Consider the following 13975-nt stretch of genomic DNA (forward strand, 5'->3'; position numbering starts at 1 on the left):
ATGGGATATATGACTGATGAGGAGTACACTAGCAGATTTATGGAGGTTTTGAGGTATGTTCCTTACCTCAAGGAGGAGAAGGCCAAGATTCAAAGATTCATCAGTGGGTTGTCAATAACATTTAAGGATAGGATTGAGTTTGATGAGCCTAGATCATTGGAGGAGGCCATCCGGAAGCTAAGGCATTGTTATGAGCAATAAAATCATAGATCTGAGACTAAACCAGACTTGAAGGGTAATAATATGAAAAAAGGAAAATGGTACAAGAAACGAGTAAGGCCTCCGGACACAAGTAACAAAGAGAATGCAACGCCGCACAAGAAGTTCCATGCATTTGACGGAGGATGGGAATTTTGGTCTGAGAAGAACAAGGGTGATGATAGGAATCCCGTACGGTATTGGACTTGTGGCAAAGATCATCATTAGAGAGATTTTCCACAGCATCAGGGTGGTCAACCAAAGATTTGCAATTCCCATAAGGTGCAAATGGTTTAGGATGTTGGACAAATTTTTCCTAAGATCTATGCAGCGTTAGATAACAGACAAGAAAATCACTAGGCATCTATTATCGAGATGGATGGTAAGCTTTGTGATCAAGTTGTTTCTATTTTCATTGACCCTAGATCTAAATACAGTTATGTTAATCCTAACCTGTGGATAAGTGTGGTTTGAAAAATAAGTACATGCAAAGTCTTGGTTAGTGCAGTTCGCTACAGGTACAAAGAAGCGAGTTCATGATTGGGTAACATATTGTGCAGTTGGGTTGAATGGTATGCCTACATCAACACATTTGAATGTATTGTCATTGGGATCATATAGTATGATTTTGGGTATGGACTAGTTGTATCTCCATAGGACTAAGGTGGACTATTATGAAAAATTTATTGAGAGTTTGGATGACAATGGAGAATAAAGAATCTTACACAGTAAGAAGAAAGAAACATCAGTTAGGATGGTGACAACTATGTAGGCAAAGCGTAGTTGCAGGAAAGGGAATTTTTTTTTTGTAGTGCATATTTCTAGTGACAAAGGTAAGGAATTTTAGGATATGGATGTCTTGAGTAGGTACCCGGTTTTACAAGAGTTTTAGGATGTATTTCTAGTAGATATTTCAAAGTTGTTGCCTCAAAGGGAAGTAGACTTTTCTATTGAGTTGGTACCAGGGGCAGCACCAACATCAAAATCACCATAGAGGATGAGCACTCTAGAGTTGGTAGAGCTAAAGTTGCAGTTGGATGAAATGCTTAACAAGGGATACATTAGGCCAAGTGTATCACCATGGGGTGTACCGATATTGTTTGTGAAGAAGAAGGATGGTACTCTTAGGTTATGCAGGAATTTGAACAAAGTGACCATTAAGAGCAAGTATTTATTGTCGAGGATTAATGATATGTTCAATTAGTTGAAGGGAGTAGCAATGTTATCGAAGATTAATATGAGATCCAGATATCATCAAGTACGCATCAAGGAAGATGACATTTACAGGACAAATTTCTAGACCAGGTACAGACACTATGAATTTTTTGTAGTTCCTTTCGGTTTGATCAATGCTCCATCTACTTTTATGTGCTTGATGAATAGTGTGTTGTGTCCTTATCTCAACAAGCTTGTTATTGTATGCATTGATGATATATTGATATATTCTAAGAATCAAGAAGAGTGTGCCGAACATTTAGCAGTAGTATTGAGATTGCTAAGAGAGAATGAGTTGTATGCTAAGCTTAGAAAATGTAGTTTCTTCTAGAAAAAGGCACATTACTTGGGACTTGTGGTTTCCATGGAAGGAATAGCAATAGATCTAGAGAAAATAAGGGTTATAATTGAATGGGAAGCTCCTATAAATGTGGATGAGGTAAGATACTTTATGAGGTTAGCAAGTTATTACAGGAGGTTCATCAGGAAATTCCCACATATTGCATATCCTATCACAACATTGCAACGAAAATGTAAGAATGTTGAATGGACAGAGGAATGTGCAACAAGTTTTGAGAAGTTGAAATAGTTGTGAAAAATGCTCCAATGCTAAAGATTGCAAATCTGGATAGAGAATTTGTGGTATGCGCAGATGCTTTCAAAAGAGGACTTGGTGGAGTTCTTATGCAGGAGGGATGGGTAGCATGCTATGAGTCACCAAAACTGAATGAGCACGAGCAGAATTATCTGACACATGATCTTGAGTTGGCAGCGATCATCCATGCATTGAGATGAGGAGGAATTATCTTCTTGGCAGGAGATTTGTACTGATGACCTATGGCAATGGGTTGAGGTATCTATTTGATCAACTGAATCTAAATTCCAGGCAATATAGATGGTTGGCCATGATCAATGAGTTCGAATTTGAGATCAGGTACATTAAAGTTAAATAGAACAGGTTTGTAGATGCTCTTTGCAGGCAGATACCGTTGAACCGCATAGAAGCTATGAGTTCTTATGGGATAGATTTATGGGCTCGGATCTTATAGAAAATTCAACAGGGTAATAGGTACATGGAGCTCAGACAGAGGTTACAGGAGAGTAGAGGTACAGTTATAGGTACAGGTGCACAAGATGTGGACTATCGTCTCACAGCATATGGCTTGATCAAATTTAGAGAGAAGGTATATGTTTCAGATGATAGTGAGCTCAAGAAGCTTATATTGAGAAAGTTTCATGTGAAACCATATTCATATCACCCAGGATACTAGAAGACATTGGCATCGGTGAAGAATTTCTACTATTTTCTGAACTTGAAGAAAGAAGTGACAGAGTTTGTGGCGAGATGCTTGGATTGTCAATAGGTAAAGGCAAAGTGTAAGCATCCAGGTGGGTTACTACAACCGATCTCAATTCCAAAGTGGAAATGGGAGGTCATTTCCATGGACTTCATCACAAGTTTGCCGAGAACATCTAGACAACATGATTCCATCATGGTTGTGGTGGACAAGATGACTAAGGTAGCACACTTCATTCTAGTGGAATCTACATATTCATCTAGTGATGTGGCATAGGTGTTCATAAAACATGTAGTTGGATTGCATGGTGTTCTAAAGAATATTGTGTTAAACAGGGATGGAAAGTTCACTTCTAAGTTTTGGAAGGATTTTTTTGTAGGTTTAGGTACAGATTTGGCCTTCAGTACAACTTATCATCCACAGAAAGATGGAGAGATAGAGAGGGTCGACAGGATATTGGATGATATGTCAGGGATGTAGGCGATGCATCAACAACAGAAGTGGGAAGAGTATCTTCCATTGGTATAGTTTTCTTACAACAATGGGTATCAGGAGTCTTTAAGGATGAGTCTATTTGAGGCATTGTATGGGCAGATTTGTATTACTCCCATCAGTCAGAGTGACCCGATGAACAGGGTATTGATTGGACCAGACATGTTATCAAAACTTGAATAGGAAATGCAAGTAGTCAAGATGAATCTAAAGACAACACAAGATAGGCAGAAAATTTATGCAGATCAGAACAAGTTGTTTAAGGAGTTTCAGGTTGGGAAATAGGTGTACTTTCACATTTATCCCAAGAAGAGCTCCTTGCAGATTGGATGGTGTGCCAAGTTGGTACCTCAGTTTTGTGGACCTTTTAATATTCTTGAAAGGATTAGACCAATATCTTATCAACTTGCACTTCCTCCGACAGTGAAAGTCCATGATGTTTTCCATGTGTCATTACTTAAAAACTATGTTAAATATGTTGATCATGTGATTGACTAGTTTGTGTTACAAGTAGAACTAGAAGGAGAATTCTAGAAGGAACCTTAGTGTATATTGCAGAGAAAGATGCTCATGCTCCGGAACTGAGCAATCGAGCAGGTTAATGTGTAGTGGAAGCACCTTGGGCCCGATGAAGCTACATAGGAGATGGTGGATCAAATGCGGGTTATGTATCATGCTCTATTGGCTGGTTGAGAAAATGTTTAGCATATGTTTGGTATATTTTTTGGTATATGTACATATGTATATGGATGTAAATACCACCATGAGTTTTGTTATAAAGCTCCTGTAAGTAGTATGGGTGTCTTGTCATTATGGTTGTCATGTTGGTTTTATTCTTAGTAGGTTGATCATTGTAAATACTAAAATGAGATAAGTTATAAAGCTCCATAGGCAATATGTTTTGCTTTCAAAATTCTTCTTGGTTGAAGGTGTCATTGAACACCAAGGGCAATGTTCCACCAAAAGGGACGGGTCCATAATCACCCTGGTCAAAAATCGATGTAATAAAAGTTAATAAAGGAAAAAAAAAAAATCATGGTCACGTGATACATATTCCAAGCTGAATGTTGGGAAAAACATCCTAGTATGGGTGTTCATTTGGTTTATTATGGCTATGGAAATTAGCAAAGGAAATGGATAAGGCTTTAGAAAGGTAAAGTGGCATTTATTGGCATTTATTTATGAAAATAATGGAAATTAGTAGAAAAAGAAGGTGAAAGGTCACAGGTTTCATGTGAGGAGAAAAATGAAGGAAAATAATAGAAAATGAAGAAAATAGAGGCCTCATTAATAAACAGGCTTCTAAGGATCAGTTCATGGTTGTTGATCAGTTCAATTTTGGAGCTCTCATTCTATTCTCTCTCTCATACTCTTGGACACTTGGAGTTTTCTTGTAGCACTCTTGGAGGAGTGTGGCATACATACAATGGAGCAAGAAGGAAAAGAAAGAGAATGAAAGTGCAACAGGACATCAAGATTAGTAGCTACGAAGGATTTTTCTTGCAAGTACCAAGTTGCATGTATGATTTCCTTTAGTAGTTTTGGCATACATGGAATATGCATGCGGTTTCTTGGTCATGATATGTCATTGGCATGGAGGATTTCCTATATTGACAGTGGTTTTTCCTAGCCTTGCCATTTCCTGGGTAGAAATGGTGTTGTGGGATTTGTTCCCTTTTTCTTTTTGGTTGGTTTTCATGTTCCTTTGGCTATGGGTTGAGTTATTAGTTCATGGATCCTTGGTTGGACAAAACCTCTGGAGCGCTGTAACAACTTGGGTTGAGTTATTATTCCTTGAGCCTTGATTGGACAAATGCTCTGGATCCCTTGGTGGGTTGAGTTACTAGTCCTAGAGCCTCGATTGGAAAAACGCTCTTTAGCTCAACAGTAGTTGTGGGTTGAGTTACTAATCGTGGAGCCTTGGTTGGAAGAAACGTTCTAGCACCCTGGACAACTTGGATAGAGACCAATATGTTGATGGTTAGTGATGCCTAACCATGAGGTGGAATCACAAGTTGAGAGTTGAGGTGGTTTTCCCTCTAGAAGCCCCAATTTGATTTTGATGGATTTTTTCTATAAGAACCCACATTCATGCTAGGAATATGACATGGGGGTGACTTGATGAAGAGAGGCTTGGTTCAACTAATCTATGGTCAATTGGAACATGGAAGTCCCGAACTTGGTTGGCCTTCGCATTCATCAATAAGAGCTCTATTTATCCTTGGTAATTTATGGGTAAATATACTTGTTTATATGTCACTTATATGGTTGTTATATCCTTGATATTTTTGTTGGTTATATGTTGGTTATCACTAAATGTACAATGAATATATGGCTTAATAGATGATAATACAGTTATTTTTATGAGGCATCAATGATTCTTAGTGATTCTCAAATAAGTATGAGACTCCTGTGCTCAGATTTGTTGTTTAAACCAATAGAATGCATATTTGTGACATGTTTGACTAAATGCATGTCATGGCTAGTAGGGGTCCAGTCAAGTCCTTGTTCAATTATTTTCACTTGTACCATTCTTTTATGTTACTTTTCATCTCTATAAGTTTCATGGAGTTTTGGGCAATGGCCTGAGTTCTCGCCCTAATAAAGTGGCACAAAATTTGGAGTCGTTGGCATAGAATTACCTAGAAAAGTCCCTAGTGGCATGCATGCCTTGCTGTGGGAGCGATTGGAGGGTCCCAGTCGCATGCATGCCTATGTCAACGGAGAGACTAAGGCTTTAATATAACAAAATGTTAGTTTTTCTTAGGGGCTTGTCACCAGGAAGGGTTGGATGGCTCCTGGGGGTTCTATTGCAGGTGTATAAGGTAAGATTGCCTATGTTTCGTCAGTTCCACTTCCTTAATTGTTACCTAGGGATTTGAGTCATGTCATAGTAAATATTCATCACATGTTTACCTCGGTTGGCTAGTTAATTGGGTAGAGGTGGGAGGAGGGTGTTACAATGTACTTCAGATCTGTGACAAAAATTTGCATATATGCAAGTGAAACATTCAAAATCTGCAAAATAAAAGGTTCATTTTTGTATTTTATAAATAGGTGGCTTAAGTCCAATGAGTGTGGAAAGAAATAAATAAATTAAAATTTAATTGGGTAGACAATATACCTGAGGCCAATTACCTCGGGAAAATATAAACCACTTTAAAAATTCTACTAATGCTGGTGAAATTGGATACCTAGAAAAAAACATGTGGGTTACATAGCTAGGTAGAATTTGACCACACAGGTAGAGGCCTAATCCCATACTAACTTTGCATAGTGGAAAAATTAAGTGTTTGATAGTTAAGGGGCACTTGGGCTATGACAGTCCCAAATCAAGTGTTGGCCAAGAAGGTGGCCACCTGGAAGCAAGGAACGGGCATATACATACTTCTTAAGCGTAGTTAAGAAATGTCAAACTAAGTGGGATCCAAAAAATCCAAGTATAATCTTTAGAGGCTAATCTCCAGAAACTTTTAAACTGGCATCTAGTATTGCCTAGAGTTAAGCCACCTATACCCATTAGTTGGTGTATACTTCGTGAATCTTTTAGAGTGATTTCACTTCAAATCTCTCCGTCATGTCACCAAGATAGGCACCGCCAACATAAGGAAATGGTCATTTGTAGACATTAACAAAGAAAAACGATGGTATGTAGAGTTTTGATCTTGCAGGTTTTGCTAAGGAGATTAAGTTGGGCCAAAGGCAACATTCCCATAAAATAAAAAAACACATGCAAGAGATTTCCTGGCCATTATATCCCATATGTGGTGCCTTAACTCAGTAGTTACTTACGTTGGTGTACCATGGAGGGATGATAATGTAAAAAATATTCAACTGATGTTAGAAGTGTCTCTAAAAAATAAGGATCGTACAATCAATGGCCACTACGATGAAAGTGGAATCAAGAATCGAATAATGAGGGTAGCTCTAAGGAAAGGGAATCAAACAACAAGTGGGATATACGAGCTATTTTTTTCCAAACGCATTCACACTGAAGCACAAAACAAAAAGCTAGAATGGAAAATGCAAAGATCTAACCTTATGTAGCATGAGCACATAGAGACTCTAATGTTATGTTGTCATATACTTTGTTGCTCCAAAAATAAGTTCTGGAGCATGATAATAGCGAGAACATATGTATGATATATTTGGCTCACCCTTAACCTATTATAATGAGCATAATGTTATTGAGACTAGGAGTGGAATAAAAAAATGCCAAAAGGAAAAGCACCTAACCTTAACCAAGCAGCAAACCACCATAACGTTCCTTTCAAATCACAATGCATTGATCTCTAAAGATGCAGATAAGATAATATTCTAAATAAGGCTAGAAAATTCAATAACTCTCACTGTAACTCCAATAAACTATCAAAACTCTCACCAACACTTTCTCACTTCCAAAGTCACAGAGCTTAAGCTGATGAGTGTGAGGATTGACCTATTGAAGGTTTACTTCAATTAATGGAGGAAACAATAAAAGGAACCCTACATCATGATAAATAATGAAAACAAGCAAACATATGCTTAAGTGACAGACCAAAATATTATGTGGTTTTATGTCCCTATGACATACTCTAATACCACCATGAATATAGGCCAAGGCCCTACAGATCTGAAGCCAAAAAATTCAAATTAAGATATTTCAAAGTATAGAAGAAAATGGCTAAATCATTCTGACAACAAAGGGCAGGAAGTGAGGATCTCCAAACCTGATAAGTATATAATTTTTGAATAAAGGAGAGTCGTTTGTTGATTCATCCCACTTTAATGCTTTGCTACATGATAAACTATATACAAATACCAAAATTTAAATAATCATTTGATTTATTATCCCTTTTATTTCATTCCTTAGTTACATATATTATTTGAATCCTTATCCCTTTTATTTCATTCCTTATTTACAGGCATTATTTGAATTATTATCCCTTTTATTTCATTCCTGATTTACAGGAAATCTCATCTAGCAAATCTTGGATTAGCACTAAGAGTAGGTTTGTGGATATGGGATATCCTTCTACCTTCGTTGAAAATATATTAGGATACAAGTTAGTGGGAAAGAGGAAAACATGGAGGAGCTCCAAGTGGCCTAGATTCAAGTTAGTGGGAAAGAAGAAAACATGGAGGAGCTCCAAGAAGAATATTGATATTATATCATTGAATCCCATCTTGAGGAATATTTGTTGAGTAATTCTGAATACAATATGCAATAGTATGGTTGGTGTTGTAGCAACAAAGATAGATTTAATATTCAAGAATATGGTTGGTGTTGTAGCAACAAGGATAGCTTTTCTAATACCATAGATGATTTTATGGCATATTTCAACATATGATTATGGAATTCGATGAACCTTTTTCCTTTCTAGATTTGCATGACTTTTAAAAAGGGGAATGAAAAGTTCCAAAATTTCTAGTTTATTCCCATAATAAAACCATCCTAAAATAGATTTCAACAATATGACAAAATAACATATTGAAGGCATAGGTTATCCTAATAATTTATGGAATATCACTAACTGCAACACATAGTTCATCAAGTAGCCAGAGTATGTAATTTGTTTTGGTTGGGTACTCTTTTCGACAATGCTCTCCCAAACATTTTCACATTACAATTGCTAATATGAAGCTAGAGACAGGATCATAGAACTGGCAATAGTTGTTAGTAAAAGTACCCAAAGCGGCGGATAATTATAGAGTACACCTAGTCGAAGGTCACTTGCTAAATTTCAAGGGTCCATATAGGAAATTGAAACCAAAATCACATTTATAAACAAGAAAGGTCACCTTTATGGCGTCTTATTTATGAATATATATTCTTGTACGACATCATTTTAATAATGCCATATACATTTATGATGAATTTTTACATTGAATTTGTAGCTAGCCCACATATTCCCAGAGTTTATTAAAATTTATGTTTCAACATTCATCTAGAAAACTAATTGAAAAATTAAATGTTTAACCCCACTACTATGTAAATGAATTTTTATATTGGACTTGACCAGTGACATGCTAAATAAATCAATTGATATTCCCAACGCATAAAGGTTGCATCATCAAATTACTATGTAGATAAAAAAGGTTCAACATGTATGTTTGAAATTAGCCTATGTAATAATTCAATAGTGGAATTAATATTCAACTTACTTCCAATGGAAGCACCAAAGGGAAATGGGTACGTTTCTCATTGATTTGTTGGGATTGGGTTGTCAAACATGTTAAATCAGGCACATTGTATTTTTTTTCCATATATTTAGAGCCTCAAAATTACTCATTCATTTAGCCACAAGCCAATGATCAAATCTCATCAAGGGTATACTGAGATAAGGACAATGACCTACAAGAACTTCTATTTACCTAATTTCTAAACATAAATTGACTGTAATACAACATATCAACACATGATATACACTATGGAAGGGTTGTTGGCTATTGAAGGAAAATCAAAGCAATGTTTATTGTAAAATCAAGAGGTTGTACAATGTAGCAAACATGAGGGAATAGGAGATATGCAGTTTGTATAAATGGAAATTCCAGGAAATTCCTAGGTGCCATACCTGAAATAATTTCTTCCATTTCCACCCTTGTTTTTTCCTTCACATCTAGACAATGAACTCTTCACTCGTATATTAAACCTTTGTCTGTATTAAAGAATTATCATAAACATATTGTCTATGAGTTTTGAAAAATGAACTCAAATAATTGAGACTCTTTCTCAGTGATACAATTATATTAAACATCTTTAACATTCATTCTTTCTCTAAAAAATGGCATTGAATGAACTTCTCTTCAGTTGTTATCTATTATTATATGATATTCTTTAGATCCCTAACATTAAATTGTTAAATGGATTGTGTAGTTCCATGAAAGAATAAAAGGAGGAGAAAGAAGTAGCCTTAAAATGCATCAAACACATGAATGAAATAATGAAAAATGTAGAGGCAATGAAGATAAAAAAATTCTATTGTGGAAGAATAACTGAGAGAGATGCCTCTCTCATGTACATCTTGTGTCTAAAATGATTGTGATTGTATTTTTTGTATGTACTAATTCTCACATGTAGGTCAAGTTCAGGGCCGACGTACCATTTCTATATTAGGTTAGGTACAATAAATTTCAACTGTGAACCCATTTTATAGACGTTGTTGACTACTTGTTTAGATTCAATGGTTTTCACTAAGCCTCATCTAGATGTTACTAGAACTATCTCGATGCCTTCTAACGTAATTTCCTTTTGAAGAGGGTAGAGTTCTATTTCATTTTGGAAGTAACAGGCCTTGTTTGGGTGCAATTTGTATCTTTATCATTGTTTGAAAGATAGTGTAGTAGAATACATGTTGCCAAATTTTCCTTGAGGGCTATTATTGTGAAGGAGCAAGAAGTGAAAACAACATCCCCTATCAAGGAAGAGGGAGGTAAATGGAATAAATTAATGGTTGTAGGAGGGGATGGTTACTATGGATGAGTGAGAGCTTTACATCTCTCAAATAGAGGATACCAAGTTTCCATTGTTGATATCCATGTCCGCAGGTTGTTTCACTAGTATCTTGGGATCAATCTCTAACAACCATTGTCGCAATTCATAAGAGAATGAAGAGATGGAAGCAATTCTCTGGCAAACAACTTGACCTCTTTGTGGGAGATGTTTCTAATTTTGATTTCCTTGCAGAGGCTTTCAAGTCCTTTGAACCTGAGGCAGTCATACACTTTGGAGAACATAGGTCTGCTCCTTATTCCATGATAGACAGAGGAAGAGCAGTGTATACTTAGAATAACAATGTGATTGGAACCATGAATGTGATTTTTTTCTATCAAGGAATTCAACCTAGAATTCCATTTGGTTAAACTGGGTACCATGGGAGAATATGGAACTCCTAACATTGAAATTGAGGAAGGGTACATTACTATTACTCATAATGGTAGGATAGACACACTGCCATATCTGAAGCAAGCAAGTTCCTTTCATCATCTTAGCAAAGTGCACAATTCTCACAAAACAATCTACATACCTCAATCAAGGGGTGGCTTATGGTGTCATAACTCGAGAAATTGCGAACACGAAGAGCTTATTAATAGGCTCAACTATGATTTTTTGGTAAATAGTCAGGTTAGAACTTATGGAAATTTTTTCAAGAGCCAGATTCTTAAATAAGGTACAATTCTTCATAAGGGTTGCCAACATTATAAAATTATATTCGTTATTGTTATCTCAAATTATTTTATAGTATGGGCATTGAAAACATCTTTATCTCACTAATTTTCATAAAGGGTCCAACCTCGATCTATTTTTGAAAAGAAAATACTTTCTTACAAAAGTTTTCTTTATTGTAGGGTTTGTTTTCGTAGTTTCAAACATGCATTTATCCTTTCAAAGTTGAATAATAATTTCACTCGAACCATGACTAAACCTAACCACCCAAAATTATATTTGTAACTTTGATTCCATATAATTTTTGTTTTAGTTAAGAGAATATAAGTTATGATAGGAAGAAAAGGGAAAACATTGGAACTGAAACTGGTGAAATTCATTATTCAACTGATGAAGAAAAATAGTACTGACAGTGACACACACAAATATAACATGTTATATTTTGAACCTTTGAATTTATCCTTGTAGAGTTATCAATAATTTCACTCGAATGATGAGTAAACCTAACCACCCAAAATTATCTTTGTAACTTTGATTCCATAGAATTTGTGCTATAATGAAGCCTAGCTAAGAGATATTGTTGGGAAAATTTTGGAAAGGCACAACTGAGAGTGTTTCACTAGATAATTTTCAATTTGTTTGACTAGAAGCTTGGGATCGATCTTTAACACCCATTGTCTCAATTCATATGAGAATAAAGAGATGGAAGCAAGTCTTTGGAAAATAGTTTGACTTATTTTTGGGAGATGTTTGTGATTTTGATGTCCTTGCAAAGGCCCTATCACACCTCAAAACCATACTAACCTAATGGGAAAACCTAAATGAGAGCTATTGTTTAGAAACTTTTGGAAAGGACCAACTGAGAGTGTGTCACTGGACAATTTTCAAGTTGTTTGACCAGTCACTAAATGTCACTAGATTCACCTATTTAAGTTTCAAAATAAATAAATGGAAATATTTTTTTCTCTATCTATTATTAATCAAAATTCATGATTCATTGATGATAAAATTAATAACATTTTCATCATCTGACTTTCACAGCATTCAAAGAGGTCTCTAGGTCAGTTTCAGGTGGGTTACCACACATTGAGGAGACAACCCGACCACAACATCCCATGGCCAGACAAAATTTTCCAGATTTGTCACTTATAAAAACCTAAGATTGAGATATATATCATTTATAGTTTCCCCTTAAACTATGCAATCAGAGGTGTTACTACTACCTGTATCAATATTAGGAAAACTCACCCTCCACTTTCTTCCAATATTTTGACTAAAGATGCTTTTCTCTCTTCATGAAAAAAATACTTGGCGAAAAACCTCATTTTTTTCTTACCCCACCCCACCCTGCAATCACCAAGATGATCATCTCAAACATCCATTTTACTTCATTTAACTAGAGTAAAAAGTGACTTGATAGTACTTCACAATATTTTAGAACATAGATCAATGAGGCCTCAATCCATTTCTAATCATCCTTCTACGGTGGCCAACCAACATGTTTAAGGCCCGAGAGAGGACTTGTTATGCCATGCCATAAACTATGCACCATGAAACTGATAAATAAACCAACTATAGATGCACCCCAATGTAGGGTGTCTCTGACCCCCTAAATTACCCCCCAGATTCAGCAGAGTAGATAGAGTTTGTTTTAAATTTTATTTCCTTTGACCTTGGATGGTAGGAGAGAAAATCTTCCTTTTTTTTACACTCACCCTAGGAATGTACAAAAAATGTCCCCTCAGAGTTAGTCACTCCTCTAGGACATCACCTTCCATTGCATCAACCTTTTCACAATGATTGCAGACTCCAAGAATGAGCATGTACATCAGTACGCCCCTCACCCTCTACCATCTTGACTAGAAAACCTTGACATCATCTCTCTCTCATGTGCTCATCACTGGGATCTTCAATCTCTAGCCTTTCTATTGCATGATTGTACTTTTTCTGGTTGGATTGTTAACAAATAGCTTATAGTTATGCACTTGGTTATGCTTTCTTCCTTTCACTTTATTTTTCTTTCATCATTGATATATAAGTTGCTTTGAAGCTTCCACATTATGGACATACCTATTTTTATGGTCATTTGTTGGACATTAATGCAATTATCTTATCTTATCTCCAAACATCATTGAACCTCAACAAAACATAAGAAACTCATCCTCATTTTTTTATGTTAACATTTTGTGTTAGAAATTATATTTCAAAAAGTTACAATATATCTTTTATTTTGATTCAAAACATAATGTGTAAGTTAATAACAAAAAGAATTGGAAGAGAGGATATCATCCAATACAGAAAAAGAAATTTAAAACAATATTGTCCAAAATAGAAATAGATAAAAGAAGATAAATGAAGTAGGAGTCATTGCTATTGAGGAGGACTGAGACAGTCACATTAATACAAGAGATACCTAACAATTGTTGGTGGCCAAAATACCATTGGTTAGAAGCTAAAAGAACATCATACGTAGAAGTAAAAGACAATTCATTGAAGGGAAACATTAAAAAATAAATCTGGAGGCAAGTTAAATATTGAAAGAATAGGCAACAAAAAAGACCAAAAATTGCCACAAAGGTCAAACAAATCTACTGTCAAAAGAGAAAGGGACTATTGATTTTCTCAA

General features: G+C 35.7%; 1 pseudogene; it reads left to right on the forward strand.

The window, feature by feature from the left end:
• Nucleotides 1-243: 243 nt before the first annotated feature.
• LOC149204069 (UDP-sulfoquinovose synthase, chloroplastic pseudogene) lies at nt 244-11352 on the forward strand (annotated as a pseudogene).
• Nucleotides 11353-13975: the final 2623 nt, after the last annotated feature.

This window comes from Pinus tabuliformis, chromosome 1_2 (genome assembly GCF_031772625.1).
Source record: "Pinus tabuliformis cultivar Carrire ecotype Pingquan chromosome 1_2, CPIR1, whole genome shotgun sequence".
Taxonomy (NCBI): domain Eukaryota; kingdom Viridiplantae; phylum Streptophyta; class Pinopsida; order Pinales; family Pinaceae; genus Pinus; species Pinus tabuliformis.